General features: G+C 38.9%; 1 long non-coding RNA gene and 1 pseudogene across 1 annotated transcript in view; both read left to right on the top strand.

The window, feature by feature from the left end:
* LOC140605296 (uncharacterized) overlaps positions 1-25,476 on the top strand; it is a 169,868-nt gene that overhangs the window by 98,212 nt on the left and 46,180 nt on the right. Inside the window, exon 5 of the long non-coding RNA XR_012007994.1 lies at positions 17,234-17,429. This is a non-coding gene — a long non-coding RNA (uncharacterized lncRNA). The remainder of the gene's footprint in view (positions 1-17,233; positions 17,430-25,476) is intronic.
* LOC140604448 (methylosome subunit pICln pseudogene) lies at positions 14,555-16,027 on the top strand (annotated as a pseudogene).

The raw sequence follows: 25,476 nt of genomic DNA on the forward strand, positions 1-25,476 counted from the left end.
GGGAGCTGGCTGTTGAGATGCATGAATGAATCCCTTTCTTAACTCTCATACATGCGCAAGGACCCAGGAAACTGCACTAGGAAGCCTCCACCGAGGAGTACTCCTGCCCCTGGAGTAGGAATTAGGCAACTCTGGCAGGTCCTTCTGTGTTTGGGAGCTGAGGAATTGCTCTTGATTTTTTTAGTTATTATTCTGCACGTCTTTGTGTATATGTGTGCTGTCATCACAGGACTCTATTAGAGGTTTTCTTTTCTCATTCATTTACTCATTAATTTATTCATTAATTCAACACATATTTATTGAGTACCTACCATGTGCCAGGCTTTGACTTAGTAACTAGGGTATAGATCAGGAAGCAAAAAAGACAAAAATCCTTGCCCTATTAGAGCTCCATTCTAGAGGGGAGATAGACAATCACCAAATTAAGTAAATTATTCAACATATTCAGAAGTGATAAGTCTAATGGAGAAAGATAAAGGAGGATAGGAAATGTGAGGGAAGACATGCAATTTTTTAAAAAAGATTTTATTTATTTATTCATGAGAGACACACACAGAGAGAGAGAGAGAGAGAGAGAGAGAGGCAGAGACACAGGCAGAGGGAGAAGCAGGCTCCATGCAGGAGCCCGATGCAGGACTTGATCCCCAGTCTCTAGGATCACACCTCGGGCTGCAGGCAGTGCTAAACTGCTGTGCCACTGGGGCTGCCCCAAGACATGCAATTTTAAATAGGATGTTTGAGGAAGGCTTTAGTGAGTAGGTGACATTTGATGCAAAGCTTTAAGGAGGTAAAGAAGTGAATCATGTTAATATGTAGGGGAAGAACATTACAGACAGGAGAATTAGCTAGTCAGAGGTCCAGAGGAAGGTGCAGACACGGTGTGTTTGAAGCACAGTGAGGAGGACAATGTGGCTGGGGTGGAGTCAATGAGGACTGAATAGTAGCAGATGAGATCAGAAAATCAGTGGGTGGGCAGGAGGTGGTGCCTTATAGGCAATTGTGGGAACTTGGCTTTTGTTCTGTGTGAAATGGAAAGCTACCGTAGGCTTCCCAGGATTGGAATGCTATAAAAGGATCCCTCTGGCTGCTTTATTGAGAATAGACTGCAGGGGACCAGGGTGGAACCAAAGAGATCAGCATTATAGTGATCCAGGTGAAGGAAAATATGACTTGGATTAGATGAGCAGTAGAAGTAGGGACATGTGGTTGGATTCTGAATATATTTGAAATGTAGAGCCAGCAGAATTTCCTGATGGATTGGATGTGAGATGTGAAACAGAGGGGTCAGAATGGCTTTATTTTTCTGCCTGAGTGACAGGAAGGATCAAAGTATGAGATGAAGAAGGCCTCAGGTGGTGAGTTTGGGGGAGGAAGGCATGATCAGAAGTTCAGTGCAGGGTATGTTAAGTGAGATACCTACTAGACATCCACATGGATTTGTCTAATTCATGGGGGTTCATGGGAGAGGCCCAACTTACATGTATAACTTTGAAGTCATCAGGGATGCCTGGGTGGTTCAGTCAGTTAAGCTTCTGACTCTTGATTTGGGCTCAGGTCATGATCTCAAGGTTATGACATGGAGCCATACATCAGGCTCCATGCTGTGTGTGGAGAGCCTGCTTAGGATTTTCTCTTTCCTTCTCCCTATGCTCCACTTCTCCCCCCACCTCTGCTTGTGCTCTCAAAAAATTTTTCTTTGAAGTTTCAATTATAGGTGGTATTTAAAGTTATGAAACTGGGTGAATTGGTATGGGAATGAGTAGAATTAGAAAAAAGAGTTCCCCAAGCTGAGCCCTGGGGTATTCTAGTGGTAAGGAGTTTAGGAAGATGAGAAGCCAGAAAGTGGGTCTGCAGGGAGATGGGTCTTACGGCCTCCATTTTTCAGCCCCGGAAATCATATACTTGTCTACTACCTACTTCCCAGTGGCATCTCCATCATATAGAATATTTACATGGAAAATGATTCCATGATAGAGCAGAATGACTTCCTCTATTGATAATAGACAATTACCTCAATGCCTACATACTTCTGATGTTAAGGGGGCTGTGAAGGGTTGCACGATAGTTGGATGGAAAGCAGAAGGTCTTATTCTTTCCTTATTCTTCTTAAAGTATAAGGAGCTTTACCACAGGCTGGAGTTGAGAGCAGAATCCAAACCCCATGGAGAAGAAGGAAAGAATTGACAACAGAGACACCCAGCTGGCTCAGTTGATAGATCATGTGACTCTTGATCTCAGTTTTGTGAGTTAGAGCCCCACATCAGATGTAGAGATTACTTAAAAATAAACTCTTAAAAAAAATTGGAAATAAAATTTTGGAATCTAAAAATCTAGGTTCTTATCTCAAGTTTACCATTTTTTGTTTGTGTGCTATGTGTACTTTGGGGAGTAATTTACTTTGTCCAAGTTGCATGATTGAATATGGGAATAATACTATAATTTGTGTCTAATTAGCAGATTGTTTTAGATTTCATTTAATCTTTAACAACTTTATTGAGGTATAGTTGAACACGAAGAACTACACCACATTAGAAGTGTACAATTTGGTGTTTGGACAGATGCAAACACCCATGATACATCACCATAGTTAAGGGAACAGACATACCTGACACTTCCCAGAGTTTCCTGTTTTCCTTTGTTTTTGCGGTAAGAACGTTTAACGTGAGATCCACCCTCTTAACAAATTTTGAAGTGCACAATACAGTATTGTTAACTATCAGCACAGCGTTGTACAGCAGATCTCTAGAAATTACTCATCTTGCATAACTGAAACTTTGTCCCCTTTAAATAACAATTTCCCAATCCCTCCACCCTCCAGCCCCTAGCAACCACTATTGATTTTTTTTCTTCTATGAGTTTGGCTGTTTCAGATTCCTCCTGTAAGAGGATTTAAACAATCTCCTATTTTTCTTCTTTTTAATTTTTATTTTTAATAATTTTTTGGTAAACTCTACACCCGACTCTACACCAACTCATGACCCGAGATCAAGTGCCTCAAGCTCTACTAACTGAGCCAGTCAGGCACCCCTTAAACAAACTGGTATTTCTCTAATTTTAAAGAGTAAGATTAATCTCTCAATCCCATTTTTTTCATCAAACTCCCATTTTTCTGCAGTCAGAAAAATTCCTAAAGAGTTGTCTGTCCTTGCTTCTTCACCTCTTATTCTCTCTTTTTAAAAACTACTTTACTGAGGTATGGTTGACACATAAAAAACTTTTGGTATTTTAAATGAGATCTTACATATGAAAACATTTTGTAAATTCTAAAGTACTGCATAAGTGCCACTTACAATTATTATTATATCGAAGAGTTATGATCAACATATTATTGAACATAGGACTCTATTCCCCCCTTCTCTGGCACTGAGCTTTCAGAATGTAGAGTACATTCTCATCTCCCATTCTTTTTACGTGCATAGTTTCCCAGTAAGGTGAGAGGCAAATGGGAAGGGACTCTGTCTGAACAGGCCTCCTCAGTGATCAGGACTCACAGATGTGATGATGTCATTCACAAACAGCAGTGTGGTCATGGTTCAGAATTTTGGAAACAGTGCCAAGAGGAACTTGGACATAATTTTCAGGATGTGTAAACTCTGCATGAAAGCAAAGGTTACCAAAGACAAGGACTTTGGGATTTTATACATAATGTTTTCTTTGGCTGGCGTCTGGCTTTATTTGAAGAGTTGTGTCAACATAGGGAATTCTCTACTTGGGCCTAAGGATTCCTCAGGCTGGTGGTGCCTCTGTCCCCTCTCAGAGGGTTGCTGGAGGGTTGGAACCATGTGGGATCTGTGCTGGAAGAGAGACTGGAAAATACTTACATCATCTCCACATTCCTCAGCCATTTGTCATTCGATTGCAAATCAACTGGTGAGATGCCAGTGAAGAAGAGGTTAGTTAAATTATTGAGTTTGATGAATATCTATAGCCCTTAGGGAAAAAAGTTAATTTCGTTTGGGGCTTTGCATATTTTTTTTGGTAAATTTATAGAAATAATTGATGATAGAAAAAGAGCAGTAAACCTAAAGTATCAAAAATAAATTATAATGATATATATACAAATCAAAGACACAGAAAAGAAACAAAGTAGACTATAACCCAAACCTTAAGCAGATTCAATAAAAATTCCAAGATGGATAAATTTCTGAAATTCTCACCAGTGAAAAATGAGAAAATATATAAATGAATTTAAAAAATTAAAAAGGTAGAAATTAAAATACTCATAGAGATTAAAGATAATAAGAAAATATTATTAAGTATTTCTAGACACCATGGACACATATATGAAGATAAAAGCCCAAAGGCTTAAGAAGAAAGAAAACTTGGAACCACTTATAATCATTGACATTGAATTACTATTAAAGAGATAAACTTTTGCCCTTCTCACTACTCCCACGGAAAATAATTTTAAAGATAGATTTTACCAAACTTTCAAGGGACACATGATTCTCATATATTAATGTTTTTCCAGGAAATGAAACAAAAAGAAAGAAAAATTGCCCAACTCATTTTATGCAGTTTTCATAACCTGGGCTAAAATAATCCTCATGTTACATGAAAAGTGTACACTGATTTTATAGATGAAAACATTTTTTAATGTTATCCAAGGAAATTGAATGTTTTTTAAAAACATATTTTTACCAAGTGACAGTTTCCTCAGGAATACAGGGATGATTCAGCTTCAAAAAATGTATGATTCACTGTCATAATGGTTGGCCAAAAGAAAAGAGAGTCATCTCAGTACACATGAAAAAAAAGCGATGAAAGTTCTTAGAAGTTAGAAGTAGGAACTTTAAGTTTCCAAGACAAACAAAAACTAAAGGAATTTGTGAACACTAAACCAGGCTTGCAAGAAATATTAAAGAGGATCGTTTGAGTGAAGAGAGAGCCCAAAAGTAATAAAGATCAGAAAAGAACAGAGACAGTCTACAGAAACAATGACATTACAATTAATACAAGGGCACTACATTAATATCTTTCAATAATTACTCTGAATATAGATAGACTAAAATGCTCCAGTCAAAAGTCCTAGGATATCGGACTAACCCATCAATATGCTGTCTACAAGACACTCATTTTAGATCCAAAGGCGCCTCCAGGTTGAAAGTGAGGGGGTAGAGAACCATTTATCATGCTAATGGACATCAAAAGAAAGCTAGAGTAGCCATTTTTATATCAGAAAAACTAGATTTTAAACCAAAGATTATAATAAGGGATGAAGAAGGACACTATATCATAATAAAAGGGTCAATCCAACAAGAAGATCTAACAATTGTAAATATTTATGCCACTGACTTGGGAGCAACCAAATATATAAACTAATAAATAACGAAATTAAAAACACACATTGCTAATAATATAATAATAGGGAACTTTAAAACCCCACTCACTGGGATCCCTGGGTGGCGCAGCGGTTTGGCGCCTGCCTTTGGCCCAGGGCGCGATCCTGGAGACCCGGGATCGAATCCCACGTCGGGCTCCCGGTGCATGGAGCCTGCTTCTCCCTCTGCCTATGTCTCTGCCTCTCTCTCTCTCTCTCTCTCTCTCTGTGACTATCATAAATAAATAAAAATTAAAAAAAAATAAAAAAAATAAAAAAGAATGATACTTTAAAAAAAAAAAAAAAAACCACTCACTGCAGTGGACGATCATCTAAGCAGAAGATCAACAAGGAAACAAGGACTTTGAATGACACACTGGACTAGATGGACTGCACAGATATTCAAAGCATTTCATCCTAAAGGAACAGAATACACATTCTTCTTGAATGCACATGGAACATTCTCCAGAATAGATCACATAAAAGACCAGGCACAAATCAGGTCTTAGCCAGTACAAAAGGATTGAGATTATACCATGCATGTTTTCAGACCACAGTGCTTTCAAACATGAACTCAACCTCAAGAAAAAATTTGGAAAGAACATGAATACATGGAAGTTAAAGAGTATCCTATTAAAGAATGAATAGGTCAACAAGGAAATTAAAGAAGAATTAAAATAATACATGGAAGCAAATGAAAGTGAAAACATGACAGTTCAGAGTCTTTGGAATACAGCAAAGGTGGCCCGAAGAGGAAAGTATATAGCAATATAGGCCTTTCTCAAGAAACAAGAAAAGTCTCATGCACAACCTAAACTCACACAAAGGAGCTGGAAAAATAACAGCAAATAAAGCCTAAATCCAGCAGGAGAAGAGAAGTAATACAGATTAGAGTGGAAATCAATGATAAAGAAATTAAAAAACCAGTAGAACAGATCAATGAAACTAAGAGCTGATTCTTTGAAAGAATTAATAAGATCAATAAAACCCTAGCCAGACTTATCAAAAAGAAAAGAGAAAGGGCCCAAATAAATAAAATAATGAATGAAAGAGGAGAGATCACAACCAACACTGAAGAAATAGAAACAATTATAAGAGAATATTATGGGCAATCATATGCCAACAAATTAGGCAATCTGGAAGAAATGGGTGCATTCCTAGGAACATATAAACTACCAATGATGAAACAGGAAGAAATAGAAAACCTGAACAGACCCATAACCAGCAAAGAAATTGAATCAGCAATCAAAATGCTCTCAGCAAACGAGTCTAGGGCCAGACAGCTTCTCAGGGGAATTCTACCAAACATTGAAAGAAGAATAAATACCTATTCTTCTGAAACTCTTTCAAAAAATATAAATGGAAGGAAAGCTTCCAAACTCATTCTATAGGGTCACCATTACCTTGATCCCCAAACAAGACAAAGATCCCACCAAAAAGGAGAATTACAGACCAATATCCCTGATAAACGTGGATGCAAAAATTCTCACCAAGATACTAGCTAATAGGATCCAAAAGCACATTAAAAGGATTATTCACCATGACCAAGTGGGATTTATTCCTAGGCTACAAGGGTGGTTCAACATCCACAAATCAATCAATGTGATACGCCACGTTAATAAAAGACAAGATCCATATGGTCCTCTGAATGAATGCAGAAAAAGGATTTGACAAAGTACAGCATCCTTTCTTGATTAAAACTCTCTGCAGTGTAGGGATACAGGGAACATACCTCAATATCATAAAAACCATATATGAAAAACCCATAGTGAAAATCATCCTCAACTGAGAAAAACTAAACTTCTCCCCTAAGGTCAAGAACATGACAGGGATGTCCACTCTTACCCCTGTTGTTCAGCATAGTACTGGAAGTCCTAGGCTCAGTAACCAGATAACAAAAAGAAATAAAAGGCATTCAAATTAGCAGAGAAGAAGTCAAACTTTCACTCTTCACAGACAACATGGTGCTCTATGTAGAAAACCTAAAATACTCCAGCAAAAATTTGCTAGAACTGATATAGGAATTCAGTAAAGTCACAGGATATAAAATCAATGCATAGAACTAAGTTGCATTTCTATACATTAACAATGAAGCAGAAGAAAGAGAAATCAAGGAATCAATCCCATTTACGTTGCACCAGAAATCATAAGATACTTAGGAGTAAACCTAACCAAAGAGGCAAAGGATTGGTACTTGGAAAACTAGAGAACACTTATGAAAGAAATTGAGGAAGACACAAATAAATGGAAGAGTGTTCCGTGCTCATGGATTAGAAGAAAAAATAAAATGTCTGTGCTACCTAGAGCAACCTATACATTCAATACAGTTCCTATCAAAATACCATCAGCATTTTTTCACAGAGCTGGAACAAATAATCCTAAAATTTGTATGGAATCACAGAAGACCCTAAATAGCCAAAGTAATTTGAAACAGAAAACTGAAGCTGGAGGTATCACAATTCCAAACTTTAAGTTCAATTATAGAGCTGTGGTCATCAAGACAGTATGGTACTGGCTCAAAAACAGAGACATAGATTAATGGAACAGAATAGATGACCCAGAAATGGGTCCTCAACTCTATGGGCAACTAATTTCCAACAAAGCAGAAAAGAATATCTGATGGAAAAAAAGACAATCTCTTCAACAATGCATTGGATAGCCACATGCAGAAGAATGAAACTGGACCACTTTCTTAGACCATACACAAAAATAAATACAAAATGGATGAAAGACCTAAATGTGAGACAGAACTCCATCAAAATCCTAGAGAAGAACACAGGCAGCAACCTCTTTGACCTCAGCTGCACCAACTTCTTGCTGGACATGTCTCCAAAGGTAAGGGAAACAAAAGTAAAAATGAACTATTGAAACTTGATCAAGATAAAAAGTTTTTGCATAGCAAAGGAATCAGTCAACAACCTATGGAATGGGAGAAGGCAACCTATGGAATGAGAGAAAATATTCGCAAATGTCTTCAGATAAAGGGCTAGTATCCAAAATCTATAAAGAAACTTACCAAACTCAACAACCAAAAATCAAAAAATTCAGTCAAGAAATGGGCAGAAGGCATGAACAGACATTTCCCCAAAGAAGACATAGAAATGGCCAAAAGACACATGAAAAATGCTCAACATCACCTTGTATCAGGGAAATGCAAATCAAAACCAGAATGAGATACCACCTTACAACTGTCAGAATGATTAAAATTAATAACTCAGAAACAGCGGATATTGGTGAGTATGTGGAGAAAGTAAAACCCTCTTACACTGGTGGTGGGAATACAAACTGGTGAAGCCACTCTGGAAAACAATATGGAAGTTCCTTAAAAAGTTAAAAATAGAGCTACTCTACAACCCAGCAATTGCACTGTGAGGTATTTACCCAAAGGATACAAACATAATGACTCAAAGGGGCGATGCACCCCAATGTTTATAGCAGCAATGTCCACAATAGCCAAAACATGGAAAGAGCTCAGATGCCCATTGACAGATGAATGGGTAAAGAAGAAGACTGGTATATATACACAATGGAATATTACTCAGCCATCAAAAAGAAACGAAATCTTGCCATTTGCAACCATATGGGTGGAACTAGAGGGTATTAGGCTAAGTGAAATAAGCCAGTCAGAGAAAGACAAATACCATATGATTTCACTCATGTGAACTTATGAAACAAAACAGATGAACACAGGGGAAGGGTAGGAAAAATAAAATAAGAATGAAATCAGAGAGAGAGAGAAACCATAAGAGACTCTTAACTGTGGAAGCAAACTGAGGATTGCTGAATGGGAGATGGGTAGGTGGATGGGGTAATCGGGTGATGGGCATTAAGGAGGGCACTTGATGTAAGGAGCACTGGGTGTTATTGCGACTGATGGATCACTACATTCTAACTATGAAACTTATACTACACTGTATGTTAATTAAATTGGATTTAAATAAAAAATTCATACACCATCGAATCATGTATAATGATGTATAAGAATCAGAAAGAAGGATGCCTGGGTGGCTCATTCTGTTGAGTGCCTGACTCTTAGCTTCGGCTCAGGTCACAATCTCAGGGTAGTGAGACTGAGCTCTGCACTGGACTCTGCACTGGGCAGGGAACCTGCTTGGGATTCTCTGTCTCCTCCTCCCTCTGCCTGCCCCCCTTTTAAAAAATTAAATTTTGAACTAGGATGGAGAGGAGAAAGGATGAGTAACTTTCCTAGATATTAAAATATACCTGCAAAGCAATAATTAGTAAAATACATTGATATTTATATAACAATAAATAGACATATAGTACAGATTGACAGTTCAAAACACATGTATTTTTATGTGAAGTCAGTAAATGATAGTGATGCATCATAAATCAGTGGAAAATGCTTTAATTTTAAAATAAATGTTTTAGAGAAGTAGGTTTATTAAATGAAGAAAATTTAAGTAGATGCTCCAGATATGCCAAAAAGATGTAAAATATACACTCCTTTAAGAGACAAATTGATGGATTTGACTACATTAAAAATAAATATTTGGGTAACTAAGGACAATATGGGAAATAATAGTCCAGGAAGTGATACTTGCATCATGAATATAAAAAAGTTATTCCACAAGGAAATGCCACTACTTACTTTTAAAAACCAAGAAAAATAGACAAAGGATATGATTAGGCTTTTTGAAAAGAGGAATTTGAATGGATAATAAGTCATTGAAGAGATTCTCAGCATCGTTTTTGTCACAGAAACATTTAAACAACCACACAATCTCTCTTTTCTTTCTCCATCAGCACTGCTATGATGTGGATCCTTGGTCTTCATTTAATCTTGTCTTCATACTAGTCTTTCAGGATCAAGTTATCTTTGTGCCGAGAAAGGAAAGCAAAATTGTCCTATTTCTCAAAGGACTTTTTAAAGGCTTTTAAAATTTTTTATTTATTTGAGAAAGAGAAAGAGAAAGAGAGCACATGAGCTGGAGGGAGGGGCAGAAGCAGACTCCCCACTGAACAGGGAGCCCTACATGGGATTTGATGCCAGGACCCCAAGATCATGACCTGAGGTGAAGACAGAGGCTTCACTGACTGAGCCACCCAGGCGCCCAAATTTCTGAAGGGATTTAAATATAAGTCATTAATCAGATCAGGTGTGACTCCAAGAAAAGCCATTTGAGAGAAACAAAGCTGGGCTCACCTATTTATCTTGCCTTGATTTCACATTTCTTACCATCCTGCTCTGAAACAAGTGCCTTTCACAGTAGCTAGTTGCAATATGTTGGAAAACATAACCCATCAACTCCCCCCCTCGTTTTGTGTAGTTCAGTAATAAATACATGTAACCACTTTGGAAGTATTGTTATACCTTAGTTCATGAAGCAGCATATTTCCCAAATGTGACTTTGAGGTCACACCCACTGACCTCACCCAGATAGAGTAACACGTTGAGTATCACACCTCATGCAAGACACTAAGCAGACTATTAAATGAAAAAAATAAAAAAAAAAGCAAGAATAAATGAGAAACCCATTTACAACCATGAGGTTGGCAAAAATTAAAATGCCAAGTAATATAAAGGACTGATGAGGTCGGAGAGAAATGGGAACCCTCTTGTACTGCGAGTGGCGATATAAATTAATGTGATCATTGTGCTCATATTAATTCATAGAATTAATGAGCCTGCACCATGTTCATGTTGTGTGTCCTCATGGTTTCATTCTGAAGTGCCGCAGACTCTTTGCTGGAGATACAAGAAATACAAGTGTTCAGGAGTTCCCTGCAGCATAGTGTGAACCAGCAGGGTTGGAAATAACTTGAATGTCCAATAGTAGAGAAAGGGATAGGAAACTGTGCTGTGTGCAAATAATGGAGCACTGTGCAGGGAGTAGAAGGAAGAACTAGATTGAAATATGTCAGCATGAACAAATCTCAAAATATAATGGCAAGTAAAAGAAAAATTAATGTAGGGGTACATGGGTGGCTCAGTTGGTTAAGCAGTTCAGCCTCTGTGTTGGGCTCAGGTCATGCTCCCAGGGTCCCCCGGGCTCCCTGCTCAGTGGGAGTCTGCTTCTACCTTTCCCTCTACCTCTCCTCCTGCTGGTTTGCTCTCTCTCATGCACTCTTTCTCTTTTAAATAAATAAAATCTTTTTTTTTTTAAAGAAAAATGGATATAGCATAATGCCAGTATGTTAATCAAACACACAAGAATGAGTACTTGAATATAATAATACTATTATTAAACATAAGAATAAGGAAAGAGGAACTGCACATGATTGGTAAATTCTATCGCGCCACAAAGTGATTATGGTCACATTAGTTTTTCGCCCCTACCTCTGAGAACTAGTTGGTTGCAGCTAACTAGTATGAGATAATGATTGATGCTTCCCTTATCATCCTGTTTTCTCGAGTAAGATCTATGGTATTGCCGGTTCACATCAGAAATGCTTGTCACTATTGTTAAGGTTCCAAGACTGCTTTTACCATCTTTGATGATTTCTCATAATAAAGACTTGGCAATATGAGGATGAGGGCCATATTTTCAGCCTCCTTGCAGTCATGCGATTAGTTCCTTAAATGAAGCGATCCTACAGAGCCTTGCTGGTGATTTTCCTGTTCATACTGATATCCTAATCACACTTCTCCTTGATTATTTCCACTCCTTTGCTTAGCCAGTAGCAAGGAGATGCTTTCAGTATCACCAACCCTTCTGTAAGATATCATCTACTAAATCCTTTAGCTGATTGTACCTTTGTGTAGTGGGATTGCCTACTCATTTCAATTCCATCCATTCCACTAGCTTCCTTTCTGACCAGACACCTACCAACTTTTCCCCATACCAATTCCTGGCCAAACTGCAAGTGAGTTCCCACAGATGCCTAATAATAGCTTGCTCGTTTGCTGAGGAAATCTTCATAGTGTCTCTGCCAACCAACCTTCTGTTTTCCTCAAACTTATTTCCGCTTATTTTATTCTTAAAAAGATATTCCTTGTTGATTATTGCTTCTCTTGGTCCTTCCATTTCCGCCCTACTGCATAGCTTGGAAGAGTGCCCAGAACATGGTAAATACTCAGTGTTTGCTGTTGTTTCTTATTGCCACCCCTTGTACCACTGTTGAGTCTCCCAGGACCACCAGATATTAAACAATTAAGATGCTTTGAGCCTTGTGCCAAGTATTTTCTCACTTAACTTAGTACATTCTTTGGCTGAGAACATTGAAGCCCTGCAAGAAACTTTTTTTTTAAAGCTTTCTCAAAGTCAAGCTTCTTAAAATTTGAACTCTCTGCTTATCCTTCTCATCTCAGAAAAGAACTGTGTCTTCCTTTACAAGGCTACCACTTCAACATGTATTTTCATCCTTACTCCTGTAGATCACTCCCAAGACTGTGTTTTTTTGGTTTCTGACACCCTAGATTCTTCATCCTTTCTCTTCCCACTGCCTCCTTTCTCCTTCTAACATTCACAGGTCTGCCTGACTTGTCTTGAAAACCCCCAGGTTTGGGCTTTTTTCTGCATAAGATTCTATACATTTTTCTCCTTCACATCCTTGTAGACATTCTTAGGTAAGTTTTTGTCTATCCCATGCCTTCTTCATGCCTGAAATCTACACTCCTAGAACTCACTTCTACCATTTCTGAACTAATCACAGTTGGTACTGATTTCCCAGTTACTTAAATCCTCTTCTAACCACTTATTCTTCATAGATTTTTCTTGTGCATCTTGCCCCCATGAGTGCTATATCCTTGAAACTCTTTCTTCTTTGGTGTTTATGATAGCAAATATTCTTGATTCTGTTATACCTTTCTGCACACACACCCCTGCCTCTCTCTGCCTCCTTAAAACCAGATGGTGGGGCAACCCGGGTGGCTCAGAGGTTTAACGCCGCCTTCAGCCCAGGGCGTGATCCTGGACACCTGGGATTGAGTCCCACGTCGGGCTCCCTGCATGGAGCCTACTTCTCCCTCTGCCTGTGTCTCTGCCTCTCTCTCTCTGTGTGTCTTTCATGAATAAATAAATAAAATATTTTTAAAAATAAAATAAAAATAAAATCAGATGGTGAGAATCATGTGAGGAACCATCTGAAGGGATCCCAGAATCAGAGCATGGATAGAAGTTTAGGCCTGGGGCAGCAGGAGGGTCAATATTCACAGTGTTAGAAAGAAGTCAAGAGGACATGAAAAGCAGAGAAAGACAGAGGGTTCATATTCCTGGCGTTGATTGATAGCTGATATGTCTGCAACTTTAGGTAAAATATTTAGAGGGCTTACAAAAGCTGATGGAGAAAGGAGGGGCAGAGTTGTGAAGGTAGAAGTTGGATGGGATGACAGGTGTGGGCAGGCTGGTAGGGAGAAGAACAGATGAACAGCAAGAAAAAAAAGGATAAAGAGGAGACTTAGCTCCATTTATTTACTTTCTCCTGATGGAAGTTAATCCTGGGTTGGCCTTGCTCAGAAACCTGTGAGTGATGATACAACAAAGCCACACAGTCTTGGTGATCCCAAGACCCGGGTTGGTCTGATGAATGGCAGTGGAATGAATAAAGTCTGCTGGAGGTACAGACCTGATAAGCAAGACACCTGAACCGTCAACCTCCCATTTTTTTTTTTTTGAAGATTTTATTTATTTATTTTGAGAGAGAGAACAAGTCGGGGAAGGACAGAGGGAGAGGGAGAAACAAACTCCCCACTGGGCAGAGAGCCTAAGTACAAAGCACAATGCTAGGGCCCCAGGATCATGACCTGAGCTGAAAGCAGAAACTTAACCAACTAAGCCCCTGTCATCCTTCCTCTTTAATAAGCATCAGTTATCCACACATTTTATACCTTTCTATTATACAAACTTTCACACACACACACACACACACACATATATGAAACAGAAAGAATTATATATATTATATTATATATATATAACAAAGAATAGTATAACAAGCCCTCATTTATCAATTACCATTGAATTTATCAATTCAATAGTCATCAACATATTGCAATCTTATTTAATCTGTCTTTGCCCCATGTCCTTAAGATAATTGTTTTTGTTGCAGTGTTTTAAAGGAAATCCAAAATTTCACCCATAAGTAATTTAGTGCCTTCACTTGTTTTATATCTAAGCACCTGCACCCAGTGGTGAATTTCCTGCTTTTGTACAATTATTTCTGTAGCTCTTTAGTTATGATACTTGAGTACCAGGTGAATCTTAAAAAGGAACAGTGGAGTGGCCGCGCTGCAGCTCCCTCCTGGCCTGTGTCTCCGCGCTCCCTGCTGCAATGAGCTTCCTCAAAAGTTTTCTGCCACCGGCTCGGCCGAGGGGCTTCGGCAGCAGCAGCCTGAGACCAAGACCGAGGCTGTGCTGAACGGCAAGGGCCTCGGCACCGGCTTGCTCTACATCACGGAGAGCTGCCTGTCTTGGTTAGATGGCTCTGGATTAGGATTCTCACTGGAATACCCCACCATTAGCTTGCATGCGGTGTCCAGGGACCTAAATGCCTATCCACGAGAGCATTTGTATGTTATGGTGAATGCTAAATTTGGACAAGAATCAAAAGAATCTGTTGCTGAAGAAGAAGAAGACAGTGATGATGATGTTGAACCTATTGCTGAATTTAGATTTGTGCCTAGTGATAAATCAGCATTGGAGGCAATGTTCACTGCAATGTGTGAATGCCAGGCTTTGCATCCTGATCCTGAGGATGAAGATTCAGATGATTACGATGGAGAAGAATATGATGTGGAAGCACATGAACAAGGGCAGGGGGACATCCCTACATTTTATACCTATGAAGGAGGATTATCCCATTTAACAGCAGAAGGCCAAGCCACCTTGGAGAGATTAGAAGGAATGCTTTCTCAGTCTGTGAGCAGCCAATATAACATGGCTGGAGTCCGGACAGAAGATTCAATCAGAGATTATGAAGATGGGATGGAGGTAGACACTACACCAACAGTTGCTGGACAGTTTGAGGATACAGATGTTGATCACTGAAGATGATTTATGCTGCTGTGGGATTCTGCTCATAACTAGGAAAGGACTAAAGAACTTGGTGCCTCTTCTACTGTGGAGTGGGTGTTGATGAAAGTCTTTTTCCTTCTCCAAAATTTACCTGAACCAGTTCTTTTTTTGAGACAGACTGTATACTGAGACAAAAAGTTGTCACCAGCAGAAGAAACTATGACCTTTATTAACAAAGGTGAATTAACTTAACCAAGAGGGTATTTGTAGTTTATCATCTACCCAAAACTTTTGTGTATAGGTATCCTCTGAGAAGGCCTATAGTTCCTGCTTTCACTATATGCATCTTCTGTAATCTGGCAGGCCTATGTGGTGAGAATGCGCAGGTGCTTGAAGACATAGGTACACTGGATGGGAAGGAAGGAGGCTGAATCTAAGATATATCCTTTAGAGCCTAAGGATTCCCTTACCCCTTAAAAAGAAAGACAAAGAGATCTCAGAGAAATCCTGGCCACTGCTTGTTCTTCACAGGGATTAGGGTCTTTTTACTAATTTGGGATCCAGGTTAGCTCATTTAGGCATCTTTAGAGAGCCTCTTGGGAAATATCCTAGCCACATGAAATACCACTAATATGGATGCTTCTGATCAGCTTTTACTTCTTTCACCATGTTTCACCAGTCTGTTTTGTTATAACCTCTTAGGTTATAGCCTTTAATTTCTAACCTCTTAGGTCACTTTCCATAACAAATGAAATTGGGATGAAGTCCTCACAGTACTTCAATGATAATTGTTTTGTCTTTGTAATACTTTAACAAATAAATCTAGGTTTTCTATAAAAAAAAAGGAACAGTGAGTTCTGCAAATGAATATAATAAGGACTGATACTGGTGCCTCTTGGTTCCTTTAATCTTCATGGCTTTAAGATACCCCATTAAGGACTGGCCTTATTCCTTAAATTAAAGCAGAGTATTCCTTTCTCAGGCAGTCTTGGTCTTAAAGGTGAAATCTGTGTTTTGGGTAACATGGATTTTGCCATTTGAAAGTCTCTGAGCTAGTCTAATAGCAACCTTAGAATCATCATAATCAACCTAGATTATTGAGCATTCACCTCTGGAAGATAAATACTGGAGATAAATGGACCAACCTGGTAGGGGTGGTATGAAGGGATATAAAACATAATTAACAATACAGAACTGCAGACAGTGTGTCCAGTGAACAGTCCAAAAAATAGATATGATCAACAATTATAGCAAACCAACTATATAAAACAGAAATCAGGATATATGGTTTAATAAAGGGTTTTTTCCAACATGTGAGCCTATTTACAATAAGAATTCCTCAAAATAAAATCAAATAACTTTTCATGCTTTTTTGAATCATCTTTATTAAGAAGAATAAATCTCAGAAGACCAGGACCATGTAAAAAATCTGCAACATATGGTTTCCTGTACAGTGAGCTCTACAGTGAGTCTGGAGTTCTCCACAGGCTTTTTGGGTGGTTAGAGGAGGATGGTATTGAACTTGAAGGTAGAACTTGGTCTGACTTGGTCTGGAGCCAATTTTAAGGCCAAAAAGGATTTGTATGGGGTAGTGGTAGGAGATAAGTCCAGGAAAGGATGTGGAGGTGAGGTGTAGAGTATCCCAGACTGTGTTTTGTGGAACACTGTCAATCAGATGTTCCTAAGTTTTCATTGAAACAAGTGTTCTGTGATCAAATGCATCTTGACAACGTTAGTTTTTTTAAAAAAAGATTTTATTTTTAAGTAATCTCTACACCCAATATGGGACTCAAACTTACAATCCAGAGATAAAGAGCTGTAGACTTTATTGGCCGAGCCAGCCAGGGACCCTGAAAATGTTAGCTTTAAGAAAAAAGTTTCAGATCTCTAGGTCACATATTCGGACTCTTAGCTAGTGTGCATGTAAATGGGGAAGAGATGATAATAGTTAGCCTTTCTTTTCTGTTTCTAATGAAGCACCTATTAATATCCACAGAACATTGGCGTCCCTCAGCACACCGTTTAAGAACACATGGGCGGCAACTGATCTTATCTTAAAGGATGTGACAAGCCACAGAGTTTTTCTGCAAGAGGAAAAGCGATGTTACTGAGATTCATCTGATGTGGGTTTAAGATGGAATGAAAAAAGAGAACCTGAAAGCAAGAAGATGACTAGAGTAGTGGTTGACGGGGTAAGTTATGAGTGTCTAGATCTAGGCAATGGGTGTCTGAGATGAAGGGAGAGTTCACATGCGGGAGTAACACATAGAGAGGATGTTCACGTTTCAGTGGATAATTGAATGGGACGGGTGAGGGCGAAGGGTGGGCCAAGTGGGATTCTGAGGTTTTCACATGTAGGGAAAATTTGAGACCATTGACAGAAATGGAGCCATGCACATAAAGAGAGTTAGTGAGCTGGAAAGGATGCTGAGGTCAGAAGTGAGCCTACTGGGCTGCATGTGGCTGGGCAGTTATGCACAACAGCTGCTGATGCAGCTGTAAAACCAGGAGCACTAGGGCAGGGCCAGACTGAAGGCTTGGAATTTTATTTTATTTTACTTTGTTTTCTATTCTAATTTTATTTGTGGAGCATGATTTTAACGGTTGATTGATCGACATTGTCATTCACTTCTAAATTCACTAAGCTGATTGCTGTGATTTGGATATATAACATCAAGCCTCTGAATGAGACTTGGAAATTTTTATAACCGGGTCTTGAATCTATGCAAACTTTATGGACAGTGTGGTACACTGGAAACAATACAGTGTCTGGAGTCAGAAAACCTGGTTTCTAGTTCTCTCTCTGCAACTAATTCTTTGCAGCTTTGGACAAATTATGTATCTTATCTGGATACATATGCAATAAAAATGCCTATCTCAAAGGATTATTCCTTGTGAAGTTTGAATTAGATAATATTTGTGCATAAACTGTAAAGGGCCGTACCAATTTTAGTCGCTACTATGCCGTGATAGGTCAATGGAGAGAGGAACTTGAAATGTAAAGCTCAGATTCAGAGATCAATCCCAGAGTAAGTGTATAGTGGTAAAGACCACTATAGCTCATGTCAACACAAAGATCAGGGTCTAGGGGGTTGAGCTGGTGTGAGGAAGTCAAGTAGCACAAAAGTGAGCAAGTATTTTTCAGCAAGTTCTGATAGCAATTAGCAGAGATTGACTCATTGGGAATCTGAAGAGTGAGGGGCAGGCCACAGGATACTCCACATGAGGTAAAATCCAAATTGACAGGCCTGGGGTGGAAACCAACTCCTAAAGCATGGAATGCCAAGAGCAGAGCAGAAACAAAAGCAAGGCCGGTGGTCCCAAGCCACTAACAGCGAGAGAGCCTCAGAGTTGGAAGCAGAACGCACTTGAGGAGGTCCTTAAGGAAGGAAACGACAATGGTACTCAACACTGAACACTTGCTGTGTTCCAGGCACTATCATAAGCTCTTACACTGACTGAATCCTCTAACTCTCAAACAACACTATCGTTATTAGCATTTTGCAGTTAAGGAAACGGAAGTCCAGAGAAGCAAAGTGACTTGCCCCAGTTCGCACAGCCTGGAAGAAGCAGAGCCAGAATTTGCCCACAGTGTGACTGGCTTCAGAGTCTCAGCTCTTTACCTGTGTGCCATAACTGCTACTGTTAGAAGGGAGGGGGCAGGCAAGGGGTAGGGATCCCATTCCACTAAAGGGCACGTGACCGGTCCACCACACACTCCCAATGTTTTAGGAGTCTTACCGTTGACCTCCATACTTCAGATCTCTGTATTCTCCACACCCTTTATACCGTTGGGTAGTTGTGTTCATGATCACTGGGAGTGTTAATTCTAGGACAGAAAATGGCTTGCTTTCCTTATTCTATTAGATTCTCTATTATGGAGGCAGCATGACATCGTGATGCCAGGTGGGCCTTGGGTTCAGCAAAGGCTGGATTTGAGGGCCTGGCTCCACTCCACTGTGACTGTGAGGCCTTGGTTTGTAAGGATTCTCTGAGCCCCAGTTTGTCATGTGTTGCTATAGGTAGCATTGCTCTAGGCTAGCAACACATACTTCATTCTTGTATAGGTTTGTGAATCACACCCTTTGAATTTGGTATGGACTTTTATTAGCTGTGTACCATTGGGGAAATGATTTTTTTTGCTGTTTCTCAGTTTCTCCATCTATAAAATAGGCAAAATAGCAACTATACCTGGACTAGAAAGCTGTTATGAGGATTGAATGGAATTTAACAGGATACGTGAGATGTGGTGAGTGTCCAACCAGTGTTCCTTTGTGCCAGTGTAAAGGGTTATAGCAAGGACACAAAGGGATGGTTCCGTGAAGCAGTGAGTACAATGCAGGGCACAGATAAGTCACTAAATATCATGGATTAGTATTATTTTCTTACTCATCCTAATGTATTTACCACAGAGCAACAGCAATCCCCAGTCCACATTCTTTACCTTGCAGATCAACCCTCCGTGCTTATTCAGGGGCATGTATCTTAAATTTAGAAGGCCTTTAGATAGGTTCAAATCTAAAATTCACTCTCGTTACTGACTCCTAGATGCCTAGAGGAATTTTGTCTTAGAGCTAATGGCTGCAGGACAATCTCTTCTCACTTCCGTCTATAATCTCATCTGGATGGTTCTGCTGCCCTTTGCAGCTCTGTGAAGGCTTCTCAGAAGGCAGTCTTATTCCCCAGGAGGAGCTAGACAAGGGCATGGCTCTGGTGGCTTCGCTGTGCATGGCCAGCAGGTCAGACGCATCTCCCAGCTGTTGGCTGTATGAGTCCTTGTAAGTCTGTGTCATGAGTCTTACCACATATCCCACATCATCCTCAGGCTTCTGGCAGGAAAATACTCTTCTTTTATAGTTGAAGTTTTATTTTGATCAGTTAAAAAATAATTATCTAAGATTGAAAAAAGTATCAGTCCCCTACCCCACCCCTGCCTACCTCTGACTTCTCAATGTTGGCTCTTTTTTTTTTTTTTTTTTTAGATTTTATTTATTCATTTGACAGAGAGAGCACAAGCAAGGGGAGCAGCAGGCAGAGGGAGAAGCAGACTCCCTGCTGAGTAGGGAGACCAATGTGGGGCTTAATCCCAGGGCCCTGGGATCATGACCTCAGCCAAAGACAGATGTTTAGCCAACTGAGCCACCCAGGCACCCCTCAATGTCAACTCTTAATTATTTCTTCTGGCAGTGTACTTTAAAAAAATCTTAATCTATTTTTGGTTGATTTTTTTTTTCCAATTTCACATATTATTTCTCAACTTCCCACTGTGGAAGATGGGCATTTGGTTTTCTTATAGTCCTTTCCAGTACAAACATGGGAGAGGAAAACACAAGTACTTCCTTTCATTATATAATAGTTACTTCATGGTTTTGGTATAGGATGATTTTTGCAGTGTACCTTATTGTAATTATGTTAATATTATTCATGGATGAGCCATAGATTATACTGTTACTGCCAATTATTATATTTCCTTTCATGTAAAACCTTTGTTTCCCCTTGAGTCAATAATTACATCATCTTTTGATTCGCTCAGCTTTCTGTGTAGCTATCACTATTTCTTCCTGGAACATGGAACCAAAAGTTTGATTCATGGAGTGCATTTGAACAAATCAGGAATGTGTCAGTTTGCCAGGTGTCGTGGAGACGTCTCTCCTGGAGCTCAAAACTCCTGCTCCAAGATGGACTAGTTGGTCTTTGCTCACTTCACAGCTGTCCTCCTGGCATCTTTCTTTAGCACCATGTTGAGCGTGACTTTCATTTTCTATTGGATCCCTGTTCCCTGGATGCTGGATCATTCTCTCTGTCTCCCTCCTTTATTCTCTAATTGGTTGGCAAATATTCCCCTACAAACTTACTTTAAAAAGTCATTGAAGCCTTTAATGTCTCTTAATGTTCTTATCTGTCCAAAGAGTGGATTACTATTTTGGGTAGGTATAAAATTTTGTGCTGAAAAATCTTATTCCTTAGCATTGTGAAATTTCATTCCATTGTTGCTGGCTGCCGGTGTTGCTTTGGAGAAGTATGATCTTATTTTGATCATTAGCTCTTTTCATATAACCTATTTTTCTTTTCTTTCTGAAAACACTTGGTATTTTCTCTTCTTCCAGAGTAACTTAAAACATGACAACAGTGGCATGGTAGGGCCATTTTTAGAATGGATCATGAGGACTTTGGTGAGTCCATTCAATATTGAAACTCAAGGTCTTCATTCAGGGAAATATTTATTGATTATGTTTTGGATAATGTTGTTCCCTCCATTTTCTTTGTTCTTTTTTTTTTTTTTTTTTGAACTCCTGATTCTGGAATATTCTCGTTCCAGAATCTTCTGGACTGCTCTCTTGTTCTTTCTTTTTTAAGTATATATTTTCTCTAGTTTTTCCTCTATTTTTGCTTTACTTGTGGGAGATTTTCTTGACTGTCTTCAGATTCTTTCATTGAATTTTTCATTTCTGCTGTCAAATATCTGATTTTATTTATTAAAATTTTTTATATTTTTAAAGATTTTATATATTTATTCATGAGAGACACAGAGAGAGGCAGAGACATAGGTAGGGGGAGACGCAGGCTCCCTATGGGGAGCCTGATGTAGGACTTGATCCCAGGACTCTGGGATCACTACCTGAGCCAAAGGCAGACACTCAACCACTGAGCCACCCAGGCATTCCAAATATTTGATTTTAAAGAACATTTTATTCTCTGGTGTTCCTTTTTTTTTTGGTCTGTGATATAATGTTCTATTTGTTCTTATTTGATAGATGTAATATCTTTCCTAATTCCTCTGAGGAAATATAAACTTTGTAATATCTCTTATGTATATTTTATAATATCTTCTTTGGGGGTAATATATTTCTTTTCTTCCTCTGAGATTTCTTTTTGTGTGTATATTTTCTCTGATAGTAGAGGTTTTTAAAATGACAGGTGCTTCCTAACTTTTTTTTCATAATATCAATAAAAACTATCTAGAATCACAGTATGTATAGACAAAGCTTATTGATTGGTGGGAGTCAGTAATTGAGTGAGGCCTCAGTTTCTTCAATGTGGGACCTCTACATGTCGGGATCTGTAAGTCTGTTCTGCTGACTTCTCAGGGTACTCAGGATGAATTCCCTAATCTCTAGCTGGTAGGGCATAAGCCTGGCTGCCAGCACCCTGGGAATCTGATGAGGAAGGTGAGCTGGGAGTGAGATGAGAAATAAACTTCACTCAGTGCCTATTTTCAGCATACCAGCCCTGTTCTGGGATATGTATGGTGTCCTTGGATACAGAACTCTGCCAATTGAACCTCTCCTGTCTTCTTCTACCCCTTAGGTGGAATAGGGGCAGCTCATTGACTGTAGGGATCTGATTGCTTCTGTGAAGACTTTTAAGCCAACCCTCAAAACTCAATCTTTCTAATTCCAGAGATGTCCTAATAATCTGAAGTATAAATCTGGGCTTCAGGGCTACTGTATTTGCAGCTTAGGTTTCTGTTTCCTTGGTCTGCTAAGTTGGTTACAGGTCTATTTATTTTGAAGAAGTCAAAAATTTTGTTACTGTCATCATCATTCCCATTTTTTAAAAAGGTTTTATTTATTTATTTGAGAGAGAAAGAGAGAGAGAGAGAACGGACAAGCAGGGAGAATGGCAGAGGGAGAGGGACAAGCAAGCAAGCTCCCTGCTGAGCAGGGACACCCCCCCCCCCCCGCTCAGTGTAGGGCTCTATTCTAGGACCCCAGGATCATGACCTGAACTCAAGGCAGATGCTTAACTGACTGAGCCACCCAGGCACCCTCCATTTCACTTTCTTTTCAATGGAGAGGAACAATGCAGAAAGCAGCTAAGCTTGAAGATTTATACGTTTTACGTCCCTTACTTGTCATTTTAGAGAGGTTTGAGGGGAAGCAGAAGTGAACTCCTATGGTAAATGGAAGAGTCTTGAGAGGTACTTCTTCACCATCTTCTGCAATGCATGTGTAGTTACCAAGTACAGAAGTTTTTTTTTTCTTCTTTTCATATATTTTACTTCCTGACAATGGCCAAATTTGCTTTAGCATTTAACTCTCCCATAGTTCCCCTAACCACAGATCCTGTCCTTTCCTACTCAAGGGGTGGGTGTGTGACCCATGCTGAACTACTTTGATTCTTACTCCTCGGGATTTAAACCTTCAGAAGATGTAACACAAGGCTGAAGATAATTGGCATTCATTCATCCTATCCATGGTATCCTAACTAGATCCCTTTATCTATTAAATAATTCCTGATCTTCTTGCCTTCTAGACTCCAAAAACTGCCTTCACTCCTGTCGATTTCAGATGTGATTCTATGGGCTTCCAGTCAATTCTATTAGCTTCTGATAATATCTCACCCAATTTCACTCTTGATTTGGTGTTTAGTTTGAGACTGTGTAATAGTTGTCTACCTTTGATATGGTAAGAAATTACCTCATTATTCAACCCTACACATTCAGAGCTCACTAAATTCCCTCTAAATTCTTGCAAACTGATTAGTTCTTTCCTCAGTTCAGCTCTTTCAGGCAGTACCTTAACAACGTAGCTAGTAGCAGTCAGCTCATCTTTCAACATTCCATTCTTCTTTAAATCTCTTTGCCAAATGCTATAATTTCATCAGCTACAGTTTCTGCCTTACAAGTTACCACAGGCAACATATATGCTAAGTGTTTTGCCTCGATATAATAATGCCGCAAGTTTTTTTCCAGCTTCTGCTAACAGTCCCCTTGTAGCCCAAAGCCAATATTGCATATTTCAGTTGATTACTATGTTATGGCAGTGCCCTACAATTCTGTACCAATTTGTGTTCTAGTTGGCTATTGCTGTGTAACAACAAACCACAGATCTCAATGTCCTATGACGAGATTATTCTTTCTCCGTTGAATTCCCTTTACATATCTGTGGAAAAATATGTTGATATTTATGTGTAAGTCTATACCTGGATTCTACTTTTTTACATTGATTTATGTGTCTATGCTTTCACCAATGCTATGCTGTCTTAAGTCTTGAAATGAAGTAGTTTAGTCCTCCAAGTTTGTCTTTTTCAAAATTGTTCCAGTTCTTGCAGTTCCTTTGATTTTTCCCCTGGGGAGTTTGGAATCAGCCTCTCAATTTCTACAAGAAATTACTGCTATGATATTAAGATTGCATTGAATGTATAGAACGATTGAGGCAGAGTTGACATCATAGCAACACTGAGACTTTCAACTCATGAACAAGATATATCTTAGATTTTTTTGAGGTCTTTCACTTCTTCCATCAGTGTTTTGGAATTTTCAGTACACAGATCATAAATACATTTTGTTAAAATTTTAGTCCTAAAATACACCAAAATATTTTGTATTTTTTTTGGTTCTATTATAATGATACTACTTGAAGTTTTCCAATTTCTGTTGGTAATATAAACAATATATACAGAAACACAACTGATTTTGACAATTGAACATATATTGGCCTTCTATCTTTCATTGAACTTACTTTTCAGTTATAATTCTCATGGACTGGAATTTTCTAAATACATATCTGTGAAGAGAAACATTTTTATTTCTTTCATTCCAATCAGTATGTCATTATGTCTTTCATTTCTATGTCTTCCCTTACTGCAATGAATAGAACTTCCAATATTATGACCCATAAGAGTCAAAACATTCCTTTCACCATTAACTATGATGTAAGCAGGCCATTTCGTAGATGTTCTTCCTTAGTTTGAGGCAATGCCCTTCCATTATCAACTTCTTAAGAGTTTTTGTTATGAATAGATGCTGGATTTTGTCAAATTATTTTCTGCATCTTTAGGAATAAGCATATCAGTTTTTTTCTTCTTTTGTCTACTAATGTGATTGATGAATTAATTTGATTAGCTTTTGAATGTTTTAACTATCCTTGCATGCCAAGATAAATCTTTTTTTAATTATAAATTTATTTTTTATTGGTGTTCAATTTGCCAACATATAGAATAACACCCAGTGCTCATCCTATCAAGTGCCCACCTCAGTGCCCGTCACCCAGTCACCCCCACCCCCCGCCCACCTCCCCTTCCACCACCCCTAGTTCATTTCCCAGAGTTAGGTGTCTCTCATGTTCTGTCTCCCTTTCTGATATTTCCCACTCATTTTTTCTCCTTTCCCCTTTATTCCCTTTCACTATTTTTTATATTCCCCAAATGAATGAGACCATAGAATGTTTGTCCTTCTCCGACTGACTTATTTCACTCAGCATAATACCCTCCAGTTCCATCCACGTCGAAGCAAAT

The sequence above is a fragment of the Canis lupus genome, chromosome 15 (genome assembly GCF_048164855.1).
Source record: "Canis lupus baileyi chromosome 15, mCanLup2.hap1, whole genome shotgun sequence".
Classification (NCBI taxonomy): Eukaryota; Metazoa; Chordata; class Mammalia; order Carnivora; family Canidae; genus Canis; species Canis lupus.